Here is a 22013-nt window from a genome sequence, read left to right on the forward strand (position 1 = left end):
CCCAACAAGTTTTCCACACCTGTTTTTTGGCTATCATGTGTACCAGTCTGTGACACAGCGGGATATCTGAGCTCTTGTTGATCTGATTCCACACGTGTCTTTATAAAGGACTAGCACTGATGTGCACTCACTGACATTTACACCATTTTCATAACATTTTTCTGAACTTAATTTAACTCTTTTTTTTTATAATAACAATGTGATGCATGTGTAAAATTGAACCTTTATATCCAGGGCTTGTTGTTTACAGTAAATTTCCACATTAACTGTAAACATTCCAGCTTGTATTACAGGACAGACGTCAGAGAGTGTTCCCTGTTTTTCCATTGGATAACTCGCACAGCCTATCAAGCTCAGAGGTGTGTACTAAACGTTTTAATGAGGCATACGCTCTATGATGACGTTGGTGCCCAACAAGAAAATTCTGATCCATTTCAGAAGATCTTGGAATTTCACCAACCGTCCAATGAGGACAAAGTTACGAAACCGCCCGACGTTAATGAACAGCTTTACTTCTGCCTCAGCCAATCCTAAAAAGGGACCGCTGTGGGTGGATGCCACATCTGAGTGCAATCACTTCGACGTCCCATCCAGGCTTGTTAACTGCAGCCAACAAATAGTCAGGATGCAGAATGGAACGTGCTAAAAGAGGGGAGATACTTGGGAGGCGAAGGGTTAGAATAGACACACAATAGCTTGTGTGTTTGTCGCTTTCCACAGCAGCTGCTGGGTCTTGATGAGCTTATGTAAGAGCAGACAACTGTGCCCCCACAAATATTTGATGATTCAATTGCTGTTACATGAGGCAGCATTATTCTGATCCCTCGAAATGCAAGTGTTTCATCTCGTTATATATAATATTGCAGCTTTAAAGCACTTTGAAAAGCTATTCATACTCCTAGAACGTTTTCGATTTTTTTCATTTTATAATATTAAACTTTAATGTATTTTCTTGGGATTTATGTGACAGTCAATCTTTGTGTAAGTTAGCCCCACAGATGATATTAATTTTGATGTCAACTGGACAACATCCCTAAACATACAGCCAGAGGTGCAATGCAATAGTTTCGATCACAGGGTATTCACCTGTTGGAATGGCCCAGTCAAAGTCTAGATCTAATTTCAACCGTTCAGATTCTTATTTATAAAATGATTTTTTTTTATTAATTATACTCCTTTTACTTTAAAATTAGGCTCTGATTTGTTTTAGTTTATCGCAGAAATCTGACGTGTCAGGATGCAATCCTAAGATGTCTTTTTTGCAGAGCAACCATCTTCTAAATATGACATGCCTGAAATGCCAAATACAGGACACATAAAAAAAAATCTGTCATGTCAAAATGTTCCATAGGTTGTTTATTTGTTTGCCAGATGGGAGGACGTCATATACCATGAGATGAGCTTCTCAAAATCCTTCAGTTTTATTTTGTAAACAAGTCTGTTGACAATAAAGTCACCCTTTATGACAATAAAGTCACTGTTTACCGAATAATATATTTACTGTTTTTGAACCATAAAGGTTAGTTACTTAACTAGAAAAACAAAATTTCTGAAGAAATTTAGCCGGGGCCTGCCAAGGCGCGCCCGTCGGGCATGGGCCCGGCGTCGTCACGCCACAAATTGGCGTCGACGCTAAAGAACGCCGCGACGTAATCAGTGGCACGCGGAGAATCGCAAGAACGTTAAGCGAGGCGGACGTGCACCATTCAGTACGATTTAAAATGTTGTCAAGGCTTTTATTTTGGAAGTTTTGTTAAACTTCATTTCAAAGGGCCAAACTAATCCCATGCGTAATAGTCCTTGGGTTAAAATAGTTATATAATGCTCAAAACACAAGTAGCTGATGTAAAAATATTCAAGGCTTTTATTTTGAAATTTTCAGTATGCTCCATTTTAAAGTTCCGAACTAATCCCATGTGTAACAGTGCTTTGGATGAAAAAGTCATATACGGCCAAAAAAAGCAATTACGTCATGTAAAATATTCAAGGCTTTTATTTTGAAATTTTCAGTATGCTTAATTTTAAAGTTCCAAACTAATCCCATGTGTAACAGTGCTTTGGATGAAAAAGTCACATAAAGCCAAAAACAGCAATTACCTGATGTAAAAATATTCAAGGCTTTTATTTTGAAATTATTATTATGCTCCATTTTAAAGTTCCGAACTAATCCCACGTGTAACATTGCTTTGGATGAAAAAGTCATATACGGCCAAAAAGAGCAATTACGTCATGTAAAATATTCAAGGCTTTTATTTTGAAATTTTCAGTATGCTTAATTTTAAAGTTCCAAAATAATCCCATGTGTAACAGTTACTGAGTTAAATCAGTTATATACAGCCCATAGCAGCGGGTAGTTCTAAAGGCCAGTTCTCAGTCCTGATCTGTTTCAACTGAGGATAGATAGAACTACAATGATGCGTATTTGTAGTCCAAATCAGCAGCCAACAGCCTCTTGAGTTCCGTTGCCATGGTAAATAATGGTCTCAGCAGGTGTGAGCTGTGAGTCATACATGCTCAAACACACAATTGTGTGTTTGAGCCAACACGGTTTACTGAAAAAAAGCATTGGAAACAAATCCTTCTTGTTCGGGAACCGTAATACATATTCGAAAACCGTTTCGAGCGTATGAGAGGCCTATGTGTCTTCTGCGATAGTCCCGAGATTCATATCTGTACCTCACTCAGAGCATTTACAGTGATGAGAGAAAGAAATGTTGTGCCCAGATCTGAAATTCTATTCAAATACATGGGAGAGAGCCTCAGACAGCCTCAGAAAATCCTGTCGCATGACTTTGCTCTGAAGCACCGTGACAGAAAACCGTACGGTCTAGATAAATTTCGAAAACATTTTACCGGAGCAGACAGGCGTATCAATGTCAGGACCGATTGTGATACTAATCGTGCGATATTTGTGGGCGTGATGGCGATTTCAAAAATGATTGGGGCTGAAAAAGTTGTCTTCATCTCTCACTCTAAGCAGCCAGAGACGCACTCTAACTTTAGGAAAAATGAGAAACTTTGGGTCGCTTAGAGGCAAATTGTGGACAAACCGTAACTGGTATCGACGAGCCGTCTTCACTTTCGAAGAGATCACAGACGTATCTACAAAATGAAATTTGAATGGCATTTCTAGGTGAATTTGTGACGACACAGAAAATCCTCAAAAATAGGGTATTTCTAGGATTTTTCCCATTGACTTATAATGGGGTTTTTTTCGTAGTTTTTTGCGAATTATGTCGCCACGTTAAGCCCAAATCCCACCAGAAGTAATAGCTGGAATGGCGTGAATTTTCTGCAGGTTTTGATACCTCATTTGTAGGTGTGCACCAAGCGGTATGAGCCGCATTAACGGTTACGGAAGAAAAATAAAGAAGAACTAGAAAATTTCGGAAGAAATTTAGCCGGGGCCTGCCAAGGCGCGCCCGTCGGGCATGGGCCCGGCGTCGTCGCGCCACAAATCGGCGTCGACGCCAAAGAACGCCGCGACGTGATCAGTGGCACGCGGAGAACCGCAAGAACGTTAAGCGAGGCGGACGTGCACCGTTCGGTACGATTTAAAATGTTGTCGAGGCTTTTATTTTGGAATTTTTGTTAAACTTCATTTCAAAGGGCCAAACTAATCCCAAGCGTAATAGTCCTTGGGTTAAAATAGTTATATAATGCTCAAAACACAAGTAGCTGATGTAAAAGTATTCAAGGCTTTTATTTTGGAAGTTTTGTTAAACTTCATTTCAAAGGGCCAAACTAATACCATGTGTAACAGTGCTTTGGATGAAAAAGTCAAATAAAGCCAAAAAGAGCAATTACATGATGTAAAAATATTCAAGGCTTTTATTTTGAAACTTTTGTTAAGCTTCATTTCAAAGGGCCAAACTAATACCATGTGTAACAGTGCTTTGGATGAAAAAGTCAAATAAAGCCAAAAAGAGCAATTACATGATGTAAAAATATTCAAGGCTTTTATTTTGAAATTTTTGTTAATCTTCATTTCAAAGGGCCAAAGTAATACCATGTGTAACAGTGCTTTGGATGAAAAAGTCAAATAAAGCCAAAAAGAGCAATTACGTCATGTAAAAATATTCAAGGCTTTTATTTTGAAATTTGCAGGATGCTTCATTTCAAAGGGCCAAACTAATACCATGTGTAACAGTGCTTTGGATGAAAAAGTCAAATAAAGCCAAAAAGAGCAATTACGTCATGTAAAAATATTCAAGGCTTTTATTTTGAAATTTTTGTTAAGCTAATCCCATGTGTAACAAACTAATCCCATGTGTAACAGTGCTTTGGATGAAAAAGTCATACAAAGCCAAAAACAGCAATTACATGATTTAAAAATATTCAAGGCTTTTATTTTGAAATTTTCATTACGCTTCATTTTAAAGTTCTGAACTAATACCATGTGTAACAGTGCTTTGGATGAAAAAGTCAAATAAAGCCAAAAAGAGCAATTACATGATGTAAAAATATTCAAGGCTTTTATTTTGAAATTCTTATTATGCTCCATTTTCAAAGTTCCGAACTAATCCCATGTGTAACATTGCTTTGGATGAAAAAGTCATATACGGCCAAAAAGAGCAATTACGTCATGTAAAAATATTCAAGGCTTTTATTTTGAAATTTTCAGTATGCTTAATTTTAAAGTTCCAAACTAATCCCATGTGTAACAGTGCTTTGGATGAAAAAGTCACATAGAGCCAAAAACAGCAATTGCCTGATGTAAAAATATTCAAGGCTTTTATTTTGAAATTATTATTATGCTCCATTTTAAAGTTCCGAACTAATCCCATGTGTAACATTGCTTTGGATGAAAAAGTCATATACGGCCAAAAAGAGCAATTACGTCATGTAAAATATTCAAGGCTTTTATTTTGAAATTTTCAGTATGCTTAATTTTAAAGTTCCAAACTAATCCCATGTGTAACAGTGCTTTGGATGAAAAAGTCATATACGGCCAAAAAGAGCAATTACGTCATGTAAAATATTCAAGGCTTTTATTTTGAAATTTTCAGTATGCTTAATTTTAAAGTTCCAAACTAATCCCATGTGTAACAGTTACTGAGTTAAATCAGTTATATACAGCCCAAAGCAGCAAGTAGTTCTAAAGGCCAGTTCTCAGTCCTGATCTGTTTCAACTGAGGGTAGATAGAACTACAGTGATGCGTATTTGTAGTACAAATCAGCAGCCAATAGCCTCTTGAGTTCCGTTGCTATGGTAAATAATGGTCTCAGCAGGTGTGAGCTGTGAGTCATACATGCTCAAACACACAATTGTGTGTTTGAGCAAACACACTTTACTGAAAAAAAGCATTGGAAACAAATCCTTCTTGTTCGGGAACCGTAATACATATTCGAAAAGCGTTTTAAGCGTATGACAGTTCAATGTGTCTTCTGCGATAGTCCCGAGATTCATATCTGTACCTCACTCAGAGCATTTACAGTGATGAGAGAAAGAAATGTTGTGCCCAGATATGAACCGAGATGGGCTGTCACTCTAATTTGAAGAAAAATGAGAAACTTTGGGTCGCTTAGAGGCAAATTGTGGACAAACCGTAACTGGTATCGACGAGCCGTCTTCACTTTCGAAGAGATCACAGACGTATCTACAAAATGAAATTTGAATGGCATTTCTAGGTGAATTTGTGACGACACAGCAAATCCTCAAAAATAGGGTATTTCTAGGATTTTTCCCATTGAGTTATAATGGGGTTTTTTTCGTAGTTTTTTGCGAATTATGTCGCCACGTTAAGCCCAAATCCCACCAGAAGTAATAGCTGGAATGGCGTGAATTTTCTGCACGTTTTGATACCTCATTTGTAGGTGTGCACCCAGCGGTACGAGCCGCATTAACGGTTACGGAAGAAAAATAAAGTTCTATAACTAGAAAAACAAAATTTCTGAAGAAATTTAGCCGGGGCCTGCCAAGGCGCGCCCGTCGGGCATGGGCCCGGCGTCGTCACGCCACAAATTGGCGTCGACGCTAAAGAACGCCGCGACGTAATCAGTGGCACGCGGAGAATCGCAAGAACGTTAAGCGAGGCGGACGTGCACCATTCAGTACGATTTAAAATGTTGTCAAGGCTTTTATTTTGGAAGTTTTGTTAAACTTCATTTCAAAGGGCCAAACTAATCCCATGCGTAATAGTCCTTGGGTTAAAATAGTTATATAATGCTCAAAACACAAGTAGCTGATGTAAAAATATTCAAGGCTTTTATTTTGAAATTTTCAGTATGCTCCATTTTAAAGTTCCGAACTAATCCCATGTGTAACAGTGCTTTGGATGAAAAAGTCATATACGGCCAAAAAAAGCAATTACGTCATGTAAAATATTCAAGGCTTTTATTTTGAAATTTTCAGAATGCTTAATTTTAAAGTTCCAAACTAATCCCATGTGTAACAGTGCTTTGGATGAAAAAGTCAAATAAAGCCAAAAAGAGCAATTACCTGATGTAAAAATATTCAAGGCTTTTATTTTGAAATTATTATTATGCTCCATTTTAAAGTTCCAAACTAATCCCATGTGTAACAGTGCTTTGGATGAAAAAGTCATATAAAGCCAAAAACAGCAATTACCTGATGTAAAAATATTCAAGGCTTTTATTTTGAAATTTTCAGTATGCTTCATTTCAAAGTTCCAAAGTAATCCCATGTGTAACAGTGCTTTGGATGAAAACGTCAAATAAAGCCAAAAACAGCAATTACCTGATGTAAAAATATTCAAGGCTTTTATTTTGAAATTATTATTATGCTCCATTTTAAAGTTCCGAACTAATCCCATGTGTAACATTGCTTTGGATGAAAAAGTCATATACGGCCAAAAAGAGCAATTACTTCATGTAAAATATTCAAGGCTTTTATTTTGAAATTTTCAGTATGCTTCATTTTAAAGTTCTGAACTAATACCACGTGTAAGAGTGCTTTGGATGAAAAAGTCAAATAAAGCCAAAAAGAGCAATTACGTCATGTAAAAATATTCAAGGCTTTTATTTTGAAACTTTTGTTAAGCTTCATTTCAAAGGGCCAAACTAATACCACGTGTAACAGTGCTTTGGATGAAAAAGTCAAATAAAGCCAAAAAAGAGCAATTACGTCATGTAAAAATATTCAGGGCTTTTATTGTGAAATTTTCAATATGCTTAATTTTAAAGTGTAAAACTAATCCCATGTGTAACAGTTACTGAGTTAAATCAGTTATATACAGCCCAAAGCAGCAAGTAGTTGTAAAGGCCAGTTCTCAGTCCTGATCTGTTTCAACTGAGGATAGATAGAACTACAACGATGCGTATTCGTAGTCCTAACCAGCAGCCAATAGCCTCTTGAGTTCCGTTGCTATGGCAAATAATGGTCTCAGCAGGTGTGAGCTCTGAGCTGTGAGCTCTCAAACACACAAGTGTGTTTGAGCAAACACACTTTACTGAAAAAAAGCATTGGAAACAAATCCTTCTTGTTCGGGAACCGTAATACATATTCGAAAAGCGTTTTAAGCGTATGACAGTTCAATGTGTCTTCTGCGATAGTCCCGAGATTCATATCTGTACCTCACTCAGAGCATTTACAGTGATGAGAGAAAGAAATGTTGTGCCCAGATATGAACCGAGGTCGGCTGTCACTCTAATATGAGCAAAAATGAGAAACTTTGGGTCGCTTAGAGGCAAATTGTGGACAAACCATAACTGGTATCGACGAGCCGTCTTCACTTTCGAAGAGATCACAGACGTATCTACAAAATGAAATTTGAATGGCATTTCTAGGTGAATTTGTGACGACACAGCAAATCCTCAAAAATAGGGTATTTCTAGGATTTTTCCCATTGAGTTATAATGGGGTTTTTTTCGTAGTTTTTTGCGAATTATGTCGCCATGTTAATCCCGAATCCCACCAAAAGTAATAGCTGGAATGGCGTGAATTTTCTGCACGTTTTGATACCTCTTTTGTAGGTGTGCACGCAGCGGTATGAGCCGCATTAACGGTTACGGATGAAAAATAAAGAATAACTAGAAAATTTCGGAAGAAATTTAGACGGGGCCTGCCAAGGCGCGCCCGTGGGGTTCGGGCCCGGCGTCGTCGCGCCACAAATCGGCGTCGACGCCAAAGAACGCCGCGACGTCACCAGTGGCACGCGGAGAACCGCAAGAACGTTAAGCGAGGCGGACGTGCACCGTTCGGTACGATTTAAAATGTTGTCAAGGCTTTTATTTTGGAAGTTTCAGTATGCTTCATTTCAAAGGGCCAAACTAATCCCATGCGTAATAGTCCTTGGGTTAAAATAGTTATATAATGCTCAAAACACAAGTAGCTGATGTAAAAGTATTCAAGGCTTTTATTTTGAAATTTTCAGTATGCTTCATTTTAAAGTTCTGAACTAATACCACGTGTAAGAGTGCTTTGGATGAAAAAGTCAAATAAAGCCAAAAAGAGCAATTACGTCATGTAAAAATATTCAAGGCTTTTATTTTGAAATTTTCAGTATGCTTCATTTCAAAGGGCCAAACTAATACCATGTGTAACAGTGCTTTGGATGAAAAAGTCAAATAAAGCCAAAAAGAGCAATTACATGATGTCAAAATATTCAAGGCTTTTATTTTGAAATTTTTGTTAATCTTCATTTCAAAGGGCCAAACTAATACCATGTGTAACAGTGCTTTGGATGAAAAAGTCATACAAAGCCAAAAACAGCAATTGCATGATGTAAAAATATTCAAGGCTTTTATTTTGAAATTATTACTTTGCTCCATTTTAAAGTTCCAAACTAATCCCATGTGTAACAGTGCTGTGGATGAAAAAGTCATATACGGCCAAAAAAAGCAATTACATGATGTAAAAATATTCAAGGCTTTTATTTTGAAATTTTCAGTATGCTTCATTTCAGAGGGCCAAACTAATACCACGTGTAACAGTGCTTTGGATGAAAAAGTCACATAAAGCCAAAAACAGCAATTACCTGATGTAAAAATATTCAAGGCTTTTATTTTGAAATTATTATTATGCTCCATTTTAAAGTTCCGAACTAATCCCATGTGTAAGAGTGCTTTGGATGAAAAAGTCAAATAAAGCCAAAAAGAGCAATTACGTCATGTAAAAATATTCAAGGCTTTTATTTTGAAACTTTTGTTAAGCTTCATTTCAAAGGGCCAAACTAATACCACGTGTAACAGTGCTTTGGATGAAAAAGTCAAATAAAGCCAAAAAGAGCAATTACATGATGTAAAAATATTCAAGGCTTTTATTTTGAAATTTTTGTTAATATTCATTTCAAAGGGCCAAACTAATACCATGTGTAACAGTGCTTTGGATGAAAAAGTCACATAAAGCCAAAAACAGCAATTACCTGATGTAAAAATATTCAAGGCTTTTATTTTGAAATTATTATTATGCTCCATTTTAAAGTTCCGAACTAATCCCATGTGTAACATTGCTTCGGATGAAAAAGTCATATACGGCCAAAAAGAGCAATTACGTCATGTAAAATATTCAAGGCTTTTATTTTGAAATTATTATTCTCCATTTTAAAGTTCCAAACTAATCCCATGTGTAACATTGCTTTGGATGAAAAAGTCATATACGGCCAAAAAAAGCAATTACCTGATGTAAAAATATTCAAGGCTTTTATTTTGAAATTATTATTATTCTCCATTTTAAAGTTCCAAAGTAATCCCATGTGTAACAGTGCTTTGGATGAAAACGTCAAATAAAGCCAAAAACAGCAATTACCTGATGTAAAACTATTCAAGGCTTTTATTTTGAAATTATTATTATTCTCCATTTTAAAGTTCCAAAGTAATCCCATGTGTAACAGTGCTTTGGATGAAAACGTCAAATAAAGCCAAAAACAGCAATTACCTGATGTAAAAATATTCAAGGCTTTTATTTTGAAATTATTATTCTCCATTTTAAAGTTCCAAACTAATCCCATGTGTAACATTGCTTTGGATGAAAAAGTCATATACGGCCAAAAAAAGCAATTACCTGATGTAAAAATATTCAAGGCTTTTATTTTGAAATTATTATTATTCTCCATTTTAAAGTTCCAAAGTAATCCCATGTGTAACAGTGCTTTGGATGAAAACGTCAAATAAAGCCAAAAACAGCAATTACCTGATGTAAAACTATTCAAGGCTTTTATTTTGAAATTATTATTATGCTCCATTTTAAAGTTCCAAACTAATCCCATGTGTAACAGTTACTGAGTTAAATCAGTTATATACAGCCCATAGCAGCAGTAGTTCTAAAGGCCAGTTCTCAGTCCTGATCTGTTTCAACTGAGGATAGATAGAACTACAGCGATGCGTATTCGTAGTCCAAATCAGCAGCCAATAGCCTCTTGAGTTCCGTTGCTATGGCAAATAATGGTCTCAGCAGGTGTGAGCTCTGAGCTGTGAGCTCTCAAACACACAAGTGTGTTTGAGCAAACACACTTTACTGAAAAAAAGCATTGGAAACAAATCCTTCTTGTTCGGGAACCGTAATACATATTCGAAAAGCGTTTCGAGCGTATGACAGTTCAATGTGTCTTCTGCGATAGTCCCGAGATTCATATCTGTACCTCACTCAGAGCATTTACAGTGATGAGAGAAAGAAATGTTGTGCCCAGATCTGAACCGAGATCGGCTGTCACTGTAATTTCAGCAAAAATGAGAAAGTTTGGGTCGCTTAGAGGCAAATTGTGGACAAACCGTAACTGGTATCGACGAGCCGTCTTCACTTTCGAAGAGATCACAGACGTATCTACAAAATGAAATTTGAATGGCATTTCTAGGTGAATTTGTGACGACACAGCAAATCCTCAAAAATAGGGTATTTCTAGGATTTTTCCCATTGAGTTATAATGGGGTTTTTTTCGTAGTTTTTTGCGAATTATGTCGCCACGTTAAGCCCAAATCCCACCACAAGTAATAGCTCCAATGGCGTGAATTTTCTGCACGTTTTGATACCTCATTTGTAGGTGTGCACCCAGCGGTACGAGCCGCATTAACGGTTACGGAAGAAAAATAAAGAATTATAATAATATTAAAGAGACACTTTGTTGGGTGTAGAGTAATAGGTTCCTGCCATTGCTTTGCATGGCAGGCCCCAACTAGAAAAACAAAATTTCTGAAGAAATTTAGCCGGGGCCTGCCAAGGCGCGCCCGTCTGGTTTGTGCCCGGCGTCGTCACGCTACAAATTGGCATCGACGCTAAAGGATGCTGCAATGTAATCAAGTTCAGATTTCTTTAGCCGAAATCTCTTTGCTTCCTTGTCTTTCGTTAGGCGATGAAATACGTTCATGTTTGGTTCGGTTCAGTTCTACTCTAGTGGGCAGACTGTACCGCAGCTGCTGCGCTACAGATATTTCTCCGCTGATTTTCAGTAAAACTCTACAACGGAGAACCTGGAGGTTCTGGTTCGGATGAACAAAATAAACCCAGATATTTTATGTTTTATTATTTGAAATTATTGATAGGCCAAGCATAATGAAAAAAAACTCAGATCATGAAGTTATTTTATGTAATTCAAACAAAAATTATAATTTACATCATACCAAGCTAATATTATGTAGTTCTGCTGTTTTTCACTGTCGGCACAAGACGGCAGCTGAGAGTATCTGTATCCGAAGCAACTGATTCAGTGAAGTAGCTTAATATGCTAGTTCCGGTTATTTGTGGCAATTTCTGCAAGTCACAATAGCTCTAGGTTGAGGTAAAACAAAATTGCCTTATTTCAGCTGATCAGATTGATGTTAACAGAGATTTTGTAGCCTAACAGGTTTCACGAAAGCCAGTTAGCAAAGTGCTAACATGTGAACAAATTGTGGTTCCATCAAGCTAGCAGCTACGCTATCAGAGCAACAACAAAATATCCCACAGCAGTCAAACTTTTAAAATCGATCACATTTCTTAAAGAACACATTACATTTAACAACTGTAAGCAGTTCTAATAATACTTACCTTAACCAAGCAGTCGGAAGCAGAAAGCTCTTCTTCTTCTTTTTGTTTTTAATGGCGGTTGGCAAGCAACTTAATGGTGTGCATTACCGCCACCTACTGGTATGGAGTGTGGATCAGGGCGCAACTTAAAAAAAAAACAACACTAAATCCTTTCTATCAGTTTAGTTTTCTTAAGAAATTTTATGAAATAACATAAATATTCATGGGGCGTGCTGTGGTGGCGCAGGGGGTTAGCACGCCCCACGTTTCAGTTAACCGCTCCCCAATCTAAAGTCTTACATATAATCCTGTTACCTTCAAAAATGTAATAACCGCTTTATTTATTTTGTGTTTAATTAATATCTTATTAAGTTTAAATGTCTCTATATCATATTTCCTAATTTATTGTACTTGCTTTATATTTTCCACAATTAATTATTACATGTTCTACTGTTTCCATATCCATACCACACTCACATCTACCTGTTGGATGTTTACCAATCAAATTTAAAGTTTTGTTTAATCCAGTATATCCAAGGCACAATCTTTTTTTTTTTTCATACTTGCTCTTTTCGCTTTTCAGACTTACAATACTTCATTTGAGCCAGCTGGGGGAGACAATTCTCTGTTTTAGCCAGTAGGGTATTAGGGCGTTTGTAGGAGTTTTCCCATTGAATTATAATGGGGTTTTTTTCGTAGTTTTTTGCGAATTATGTCGCCATGTTCATCCCGAATCCCACCAAAAGTAATAGCTGGAATGGCGTGAATTTTCTGCAGGTTTTGATACCTCTTTTGTAGGTGTGCACGCAGCGGTATGAGCCGCATTAACGGTTACGGATGAAAAATAAAGAATTACTAGAAAATTTCGGAAGAAATTTAGCCGGGGCCTGCCGAGGCGCGGCCGTGGGGTTCGGGCCCGGCGTCGTCGCGCCACAAATCGGCGTCGACGCCAAAGAACGCCGCGACGTAAGCAGTGGCACGCGGAGAACCGCAAGAACGTTAAGCGAGGCGGACGTGCACCGTTCGGTACGATTTAAAATGTTGTCGAGGCTTTTATTTTGGAAGTTTTGTTAAACTTCATTTCAAAGGGCCAAACTAATCCCATGCGTAATAGTCCTTGGGTTAAAATAGTTATATAATGCTCAAAACACAAGTAGCTGATGTAAAAATATTCAAGGCTTTTATTTTGAAATTTTCAGTATGCTTCATTTCAAAGGGCCAAACTAATCCCATGTGTAACAGTGCTTTGGATGAAAAAGTCATATAAAGCCAAAAACAGCAATTACCTGATGTAAAAATATTCAAGGCTTTTATTTTGAAATTATTATTATTCTCCATTTTAAAGTTCCAAAGTAATCCCATGTGTAACAGTGCTTTGGATGAAAATGTCAAATAAAGCCAAAAACAGCAATTACCTGATGTAAAAATATTCAAGGCTTTTATTTTGAAATTATTATTCTCCATTTTAAAGTTCCAAACTAATCCCATGTGTAACATTGCTTTGGATGAAAAAGTCATATACGGCCAAAAAAAGCAATTACCTGATGTAAAAATATTCAAGGCTTTTATTTTGAAATTATTATTATTCTCCATTTTAAAGTTCCAAAGTAATCCCATGTGTAACAGTGATTTGGATGAAAACGTCAAATAAAGCCAAAAACAGCAATTACCTGATGTAAAAATATTCAAGGCTTTTATTTTGAAATTATTATTCTCCATTTTAAAGTTCCAAACTAATCCCATGTGTAACATTGCTTTGGATGAAAAAGTCATTTACGGCCAAAAAAAGCAATTACCTGATGTGAAAATATTCAAGGCTTTTATTTTGAAATTATTATTCTCCATTTTAAAGTTCCAAAGTAATCCCATGTGTAACAGTGCTTTGGATGAAAACGTCAAATAAAGCCAAAAACAGCAATTACCTGATGTAAAAATATTCAAGGCTTTTATTTTGAAATTATTATTATGCTCCATTTTAAAGTTCCAAACTAATCCCATGTGTAACAGTTACTGAGTTAAATCAGTTATATACAGCCCATAGCAGCAGTAGTTCTAAAGGCCAGTTCTCAGTCCTGATCTGTTTCAACTGAGGATAGATAGAACTACAGTGATGCGTATTCGTAGTCCTAACCAGCAGCCAATAGCCTCTTGAGTTCCGTTGCTATGGCAAATAATGGTCTCAGCAGGTGTGAGCTCTGAGCTGTGAGCTCTCAAACACACAAGTGTGTTTGAGCAAACACACTTTACTGAAAAAAAGCATTGGAAACAAATCCTTCTTGTTCGGGAACCGTAATACATATTCGAAAAGCGTTTCGAGCGTATGACAGTTCAATGTGTCTTCTGCGATAGTCCCGAGATTCATATCTGTACCTCACTCAGAGCATTTACAGCGATGAGAGAAAGAAATGTTGTGCCCAGATATGAACCGAGATGGGCTGTCACTGTAATTTCAGCAAAAATGAGAAAGTTTGGGTCGCTTAGAGGCAAATTGTGGACAAACCGTAACTGGTATCGACGAGCCGTCTTCACTTTCGAAGAGATCACAGACGTATCTACAAAATGAAATTTGAATGGCATTTCTAGGTGAATTTGTGACGACACAGCAAATCCTCAAAAATAGGGTATTTCTAGGATTTTTCCCATTGAGTTATAATGGGGTTTTTTTCGTAGTTTTTTGCGAATTATGTCGCCACGTTAAGCCCAAATCCCACCAAAAATAATAGCTCCAATGGCGTGAATTTTCTGCACGTTTTGATACCTCATTTGTAGGTGTGCACCCAGCGGTATGAGCCGCATTAACGGTTACGGAAGAAAAATAAAGTTCTATAACTAGAAAATTTCGGAAGAAATTTAGCCGGGGCCTGCCAAGGCGCGGCCGTGGGGTTCGGGCCCGGCGTCGTCGCGCCACAAATCGGCGTCGACGCCAAAGAACGCCGCGACGTAAGCAGTGGCACGCGGAGAACCGCAAGAACGTTAAGCGAGGCGGACGTGCACCGTTTGGTACGATTTAAAATGTTGTCGAGGCTTTTATTTTGGAAGTTTTGTTAAACTTCATTTCAAAGGGCCAAACTAATCCCATGCGTAATAGTCTTTGGGTTAAAATAGTTATATAATGCTCAAAACACAAGTAGCTGATGTAAAAATATTCAAGGCTTTTATTTTGAAATTTTCAGTATGCTTCATTTCAAAGGGCCAAACTAATACCACGTGTAACAGTGCTTTGGATGAAAAAGTCAAATAAAGCCAAAAAGAGCAATTACGTCATGTAAAATTATTCAAGGCTTTTATTTTGAAATTTTCAGTATGCTTCATTTCAAAGGGCCAAACTAATACCACGTGTAACAGTGCTTTGGATGAAAAAGTCAAATAAAGCCAAAAAGAGCAATTACCTGATGTAAAAATATTCAAGGCTTTTATTTTGAAATGATTATTATGCTTCATTTCAAAGGGCCAAACTAATACCACGTGTAACAGTGCTTTGGATGAAAAAGTCATATAAAGCCAAAAACAGCAATTACCTGATGTAAAAATATTCAAGGCTTTTATTTTGAAATTATTATTATTCTCCATTTTAAAGTTCCAAAGTAATCCCATGTGTAACAGTGCTTTGGATGAAAACGTCAAATAAAGCCAAAAACAGCAATTACCTGATGTAAAAATATTCAAGGCTTTTATTTTGAAATTATTATTCTCCATTTTAAAGTTCCAAAGTAATCCCATGTGTAACAGTGCTTTGGATGAAAACGTCAAATAAAGCCAAAAACAGCAATTACCTGATGTAAAAATATTCAAGGCTTTTATTTTGAAATTATTATTCTCCATTTTAAAGTTCCAAACTAATCCCATGTGTAACATTGCTTTGGATGAAAAAGTCATATACGGCCAAAAAAAGCAATTACCTGATGTGAAAATATTCAAGGCTTTTATTTTGAAATTATTATTCTCCATTTTAAAGTTCCAAAGTAATCCCATGTGTAACAGTGCTTTGGATGAAAACGTCAAATAAAGCCAAAAACAGCAATTACCTGATGTAAAAATATTCAAGGCTTTTATTTTGAAATTATTATTCTCCATTTTAAAGTTCCAAAGTAATCCCATGTGTAACAGTGCTTTGGATGAAAACGTCAAATAAAGCCAAAAACAGCAATTACCTGATGTAAAAATATTCAAGGCTTTTATTTTGAAATTATTATTCTCCATTTTAAAGTTCCAAACTAATCCCATGTGTAACATTGCTTTGGATGAAAAAGTCATATACGGCCAAAAAAAGCAATTACCTGATGTGAAAATATTCAAGGCTTTTATTTTGAAATTATTATTCTCCATTTTAAAGTTCCAAAGTAATCCCATGTGTAACAGTGCTTTGGATGAAAACGTCAAATAAAGCCAAAAACAGCAATTACCTGATGTAAAAATATTCAAGGCTTTTATTTTGAAATTATTATTATGCTCCATTTTAAAGTTCCAAACTAATCCCATGTGTAACAGTTACTGAGTTAAATCAGTTATATACAGCCCATAGCAGCAGTAGTTCTAAAGGCCAGTTCTCAGTCCTGATCTGTTTCAACTGAGGATAGATAGAACTACAGTGATGCGTATTCGTAGTCCAAATCAGCAGCCAATAGCCTCTTGAGTTCCGTTGCTATGGCAAATAATGGTCTCAGCAGGTGTGAGCTCTGAGCTGTGAGCTCTCAAACACACAAGTGTGTTTGAGCAAACACACTTTACTGAAAAAAAGCATTGGAAACAAATCCTTCTTGTTCGGGAACCGTAATACATATTCGAAAAGCGTTTTAAGCGTATGACAGTTCAATGTGTCTTCTGCGATAGTCCCGAGATTCATATCTGTACCTCACTCAGAGCATTTACAGTGATGAGAGAAAGAAATGTTGTGCCCAGATATGAACCGAGATGGGCTGTCACTCTAATGTGAAGAAAAATGAGAAACTTTGGGTCGCTTAGAGGCAAATTGTGGACAAACCGTAACTGGTATCGACGAGCCGTCTTCACTTTCGAAGAGATCACAGACGTATCTACAAAATGAAATTTGAATGGCATTTCTAGGTGAATTTGTGACGACACAGCAAATCCTCAAAAATAGGGTATTTCTAGGATTTTTCCCATTGAGTTATAATGGGGTTTTTTTCGTAGTTTTTTGCGAATTATGTCGCCACGTTAAGCCCAAATCCCACCAGAAGTAATAGCTCCAATGGCGTGAATTTTCTGCACGTTTTGATACCTCATTTGTAGGTGTGCACCCAGCGGTACGAGCCGCATTAACGGTTACGGAAGAAAAATAAAGAATTATAACTAGAAAATTTCGGAAGAAATTTAGCCGGGGCCTGCCAAGGCGCGCCCGTGGGGTTCGGGCCCGGCGTCGTCACGCCACAAATCGGCATCGACGCTAAAGAACGCCGCAACGTAATCAATGGCACGCGGAGAACCGCAAGAACGTTAAGCGAGGCGGACGTGCACCATTCAGTACGATTTAAAATTTTTGTCAAGGCTTTTATTTTGGAAGTTTTGTTAAACTTCATTTTAAAGTTCCGAACTAATCCCATGTGTAACAGTGCTTTGGATGAAAAAGTCATACAAAGCCAAAAACAGCAATTGCATGATGTAAAAACTATTCAAGGCTTTTATTTTGAAATTTTCAGTATGCTCCATTTTAAAGTTCTGAACGAATCCCATGTGTAACAGTGCTTTGGATAAAAAAGTCACATAAAGCCAAAAAGCGCAATTACCTGATGTAAAAATATGCAAGGCTTTTATTTTGAAATTATTATTATGCTCCATTTTAAAGTTCCGAACTAATCCCATGTGTAACAGTGCTTTGGATGAAAAAGTCACATAAAGCCAAAAAGCGCAATTACCTGATGTAAAAATATTCAAGGCTTTTATTTTGAAATTATTATTATGCTCCATTTTAAAGTTCCGAACAAATCCCATGTGTAACAGTGCTTTGGATGAAAAAGTCATATACGGCCAAAAAGAGCAATTACATGACATAAAAATATTCAAGGCTTTTATTTTGAAATTTTCAGTATGCTTCATTTCAGAGGGCCAAACTATTCCATTGTGTAACAGTGCTTTGGATAAAAAAGTCACATAAAGCCAAAAAGCGCAATTACCTGATGTAAAAATATTCAAGGCTTTTATTTTGAAATTATTATTATGCTCCATTTTAAAGTTCCGAACTAATCCCATGTGTAACATTGCTTTGGATGAAAAAGTCATATACGGCCAATAAGAGCAATTACGTCATGTAAAATATTCAAGGCTTTTATTTTGAAATTATTATTATGCTCCATTTTAAAGTTCCAAACTAATCCCATGTGTAACATTGCTTTGGATGAAAAAGTCATATACGGCCAAAAAGAGCAATTACGTCATGTAAAATATTCAAGGCTTTTATTTTGAAATTTTCAGTATGCTTAATTTTAAAGTTCCAAACTAATCCCATGTGTAACAGTTACTGAGTTCAATCAGTTATATACAGCCCATAGCAGCAGGTAGTTCTAAAGGCCAGTTCTCAGTCCTGATCTGTTTCAACTGAGGATAGATAGAACTACAGCGATGCGTATCTGTAGTCCAAATCAGCAGCCAATAGCCTCTTGAGTTCCGTTGCTATGGTAAATAATGGTCTCAGCAGGTGTGAGCTCTGAGCGCTGAGCTCTCAAACACACAACTGTGTGTTTGAGCAAACACATTTTACTGACAAAAAAGCATTGGAAACAAATCCTTCTTGTTCGGGAACCGTAATACATATTCGAAAAGCGTTTGCAGCGTATGACAGTTCAATGTGTCTTCTGCGATAGTCCCGAGATTCATATCTGTACCTCACTCAGAACATTTACAGCGATGAGAGAAAGAAATGTTGTGCCCAGATCTGAAATTCTATTCAAATACATGGGAGAGAGCCTCAGACAGCCTCAGAAAATCCTGTCGCATGACTTTGCTCTGAAGCACCGTGACAGAAAACCGTACGGTCTAGATAAATTTCGAAAACATTTTACCGGAGCAGACAGGCGTATCAATGTCAGGACCGATTTTGATACTAATCGTGCGATATTTGTGGGCGTGATGGCGATTTCAAAAATGATTTGGGTTGAAAAAGTTGTCTTCATCTCTCACTCTAAGCAGCCAGAAACGCACTCTAACTTGAGCAAAAATGAGAAACTTTGGGTCGCTTAGAGGCAAATTGTGGACAAACCGTAACTGGTATCGACGAGCCGTCTTCACTTTCGAAGAGATCACAGACGTATCTACAAAATGAAATTTGAATGGCATTTCTAGGTGAATTTGTGACGACACAGCAAATCCTCAAAAATAGGGTATTTCTAGGATTTTTCCCATTGAGTTATAATGGGGTTTTTTTCGCAGTTTTTTGCGAATTATGTCGCCACGTTAAGCCCAAATCCCACCAAAAATAATAGCTCCAATGGCGTGAATTTTCTGCACGTTTTGATACCTCATTTGTAGGTGTGCACCCAGCGGTACGAGCCGCATTAACGGTTACGGAAGAAAAATAAAGAATTATAATAATATTAAAGAGACGCTTGTTGGGTGTAGAGTAATAGGTTCCTGCCATTGCTTTGCATGGCAGGCCCCAATAATATTAAAGAGACGCTTGTTGGGTGTAGAGTAATAGGTTCCTGCCATTGCTTTGCATGGCAGGCCCCAATAATAATAATAATATTAAAGAGACGCTTCTCTCCGACAATAGTAATAGGTTCCTGCCATTGCTTTGCATGGCAGGCCCCAATAATAATAAAGAAACTTTTCTTGGGAGAATAGCAATAGGTTCCTGCCATTGCTTTGCATGGCAGGCCCCAATAATAATAATAATATTAAAGAGACGCTTCTCTCCGACAATAGTAATAGGTTCCTGCCATTGCTTTGCATGGCAGGCCCCAATAAAGAAACACTTTCTCCGACAATAACAATAGGTTCCTGCCATTGCTTTGCATGGCAGGCCCCAATGATGCATAAGATTAAGGGGAAAGTTATCTCTGCACACGTTCAATAGGGTTTCAGGACACAAAGAACCCAGACAGCATTGTGATGTCCCAGTTCATTCAACATCCTGTGTGAAGAAATGTTGAGGAGGGACAGAGATCTGCTTTCCTCGCTCACACTTTCTCGAGAACACGGTTTGGGTAACCTTTGAGCACACAGTCTGGCCAGTAAACACCTCACTAGTCCGGCTTCAACCAGCCTGAAGCTCCGCCCGTCACTTCCCTCCCTTGCAGCCTCATGAAACGAGACTAAGCATTCAGACTCCTGGCACTCTGAATGCCACAAACATGATTCGCTTCTGAGAAAGAGATCATTTCCATTGCTCTATAAATAAAGATCATAACACTGCTCCTCTAATAGGATAACTGCGTCACTTAAAGGTTAGTGGGACACAGGGCCTTGGCAGGGAGAACTTTATTTTTTCATCCACACACCCATTTGAATGTGAACCTTGCCCTAATTGTTTTGGTTGTCATTTGACGGTGTAAAATGTATCATCTTTCTGATCGTTAGAAATCTAAACCATTCCAACTCTTCATTAGTTCTTTAGTACCAATTCATTTTCAATAAAAGCGTTTGTGACATAAGGTGTTTCGAATCATGGATGAAGAGCTGTTTTACTGACACAGCAGATGGACCTACGTACCAGGAATGACTCAGCAGTTTGTTCATTGTTTTTGATGAGTTAGGATGGTGGCTTCTGCTTTACAACGTTCTTATTCGAGGAGCAGGAAAGCTGATCTAAGCTGATAAACTGGCTAAATATTTTGCGATATTGAGTTGCTTCAAGAAACAAAGAGCACAGTAAACGTATCTAGTGTTATTATCATGACATTTAACAATTAAATACTGTTGCTGTAATTTAGATGTAATTTAAAAAACATTTTTTTAACAACACCCCACCACAATCATGACTAAATCCTACCTGATTTTCATAAATCATTGTATCAATAAATGTATTTTTGTTTACAAAAAGCTAGTATTTTAACTGGAGTGTGAACGTTTCTGACAACCACGCCGCATAGTTTTTAAATATTAAATGGGGGATCAGTAACATCAAAATACTGAGTATGCGTCATCACTCAGCAGGAGACCATGAAGAGTGAACTATTTGCACACCTGAAAGGTTCTGCCTTCCCTTTGAGTAAGTGAAGCTCGTAAATACAAAGCAGGTCACTGCGAGTTTGCATGCAGACTTTTTAATTCCATTCTAAACTTTACCTGGAGCCAACGGGGACACGCCAGGAGAAAAGTGATCTCTTTAGGCAGTTTCTGTCAGTCTTTTTTCACAGATTTTTGGAATATTGCAACAGTTTAGAAACAGATTTTTCTGAGTCACTTTGCTTCTCCTTCCAGTGATATTGATGAGAGTCTCCAGTGCAGAAACTTGTTTACCAATGGCTTGTTTCCATTATGCAACCCTGAACCTTCTCCCACAGAACTCAATTACCCCAACCCTCAATATTCCCTGGGCTGTGATGTGTTGCCGTCAATCCGAGACAGAATAAATAAAATGTGTTGACTACGTAACTTTGATAAAGTTACTCCAAATTAAGTCCAAATTTGTAACTTTAACAAGTTTTGAATGTTTTGTAGATGCAAGCTTTACTTACATCCACAGTAAAACAGATTGTCAGATAATTGGAAAAACAGTCTGATGTTATTTATCCAGTCATAATTTCCGATTTTATCAGTCTTTGGTAAATAAAGAAAAACCACGTTGCTGTTCTGGGATAGCAACGTGGTACCAGGAGAATATGTCTGAAGTTGGAACAAGATCTAAATAAGTCAGAAAGACCACATGAATGAATCTTTTGAACACAACAAAACCATGATTTTGTACTAAATATGTAAATAATGACTTTCAGCTCACAGATCTTGATGTCTGCAAAACGTTTTGCTTGTGTTGTTTATATTTCAGAATCTTTGTGTCTAAAAACGTGGATAGGGTTTGTACATTTTCCATTCAGACTGAACAAAAATGTCTGTCATTTGCTACACATAGGCAATTTCTTGTACAAAACATAAGCTATGACATTATTTTTAATCTAAATTAATTTAAGTTTTCATTTCATTTACTACGAGTTTTCCT

This window comes from Xiphophorus maculatus, chromosome 11 (genome assembly GCF_002775205.1).
Source record: "Xiphophorus maculatus strain JP 163 A chromosome 11, X_maculatus-5.0-male, whole genome shotgun sequence".
NCBI classification, from domain to species: domain Eukaryota; kingdom Metazoa; phylum Chordata; class Actinopteri; order Cyprinodontiformes; family Poeciliidae; genus Xiphophorus; species Xiphophorus maculatus.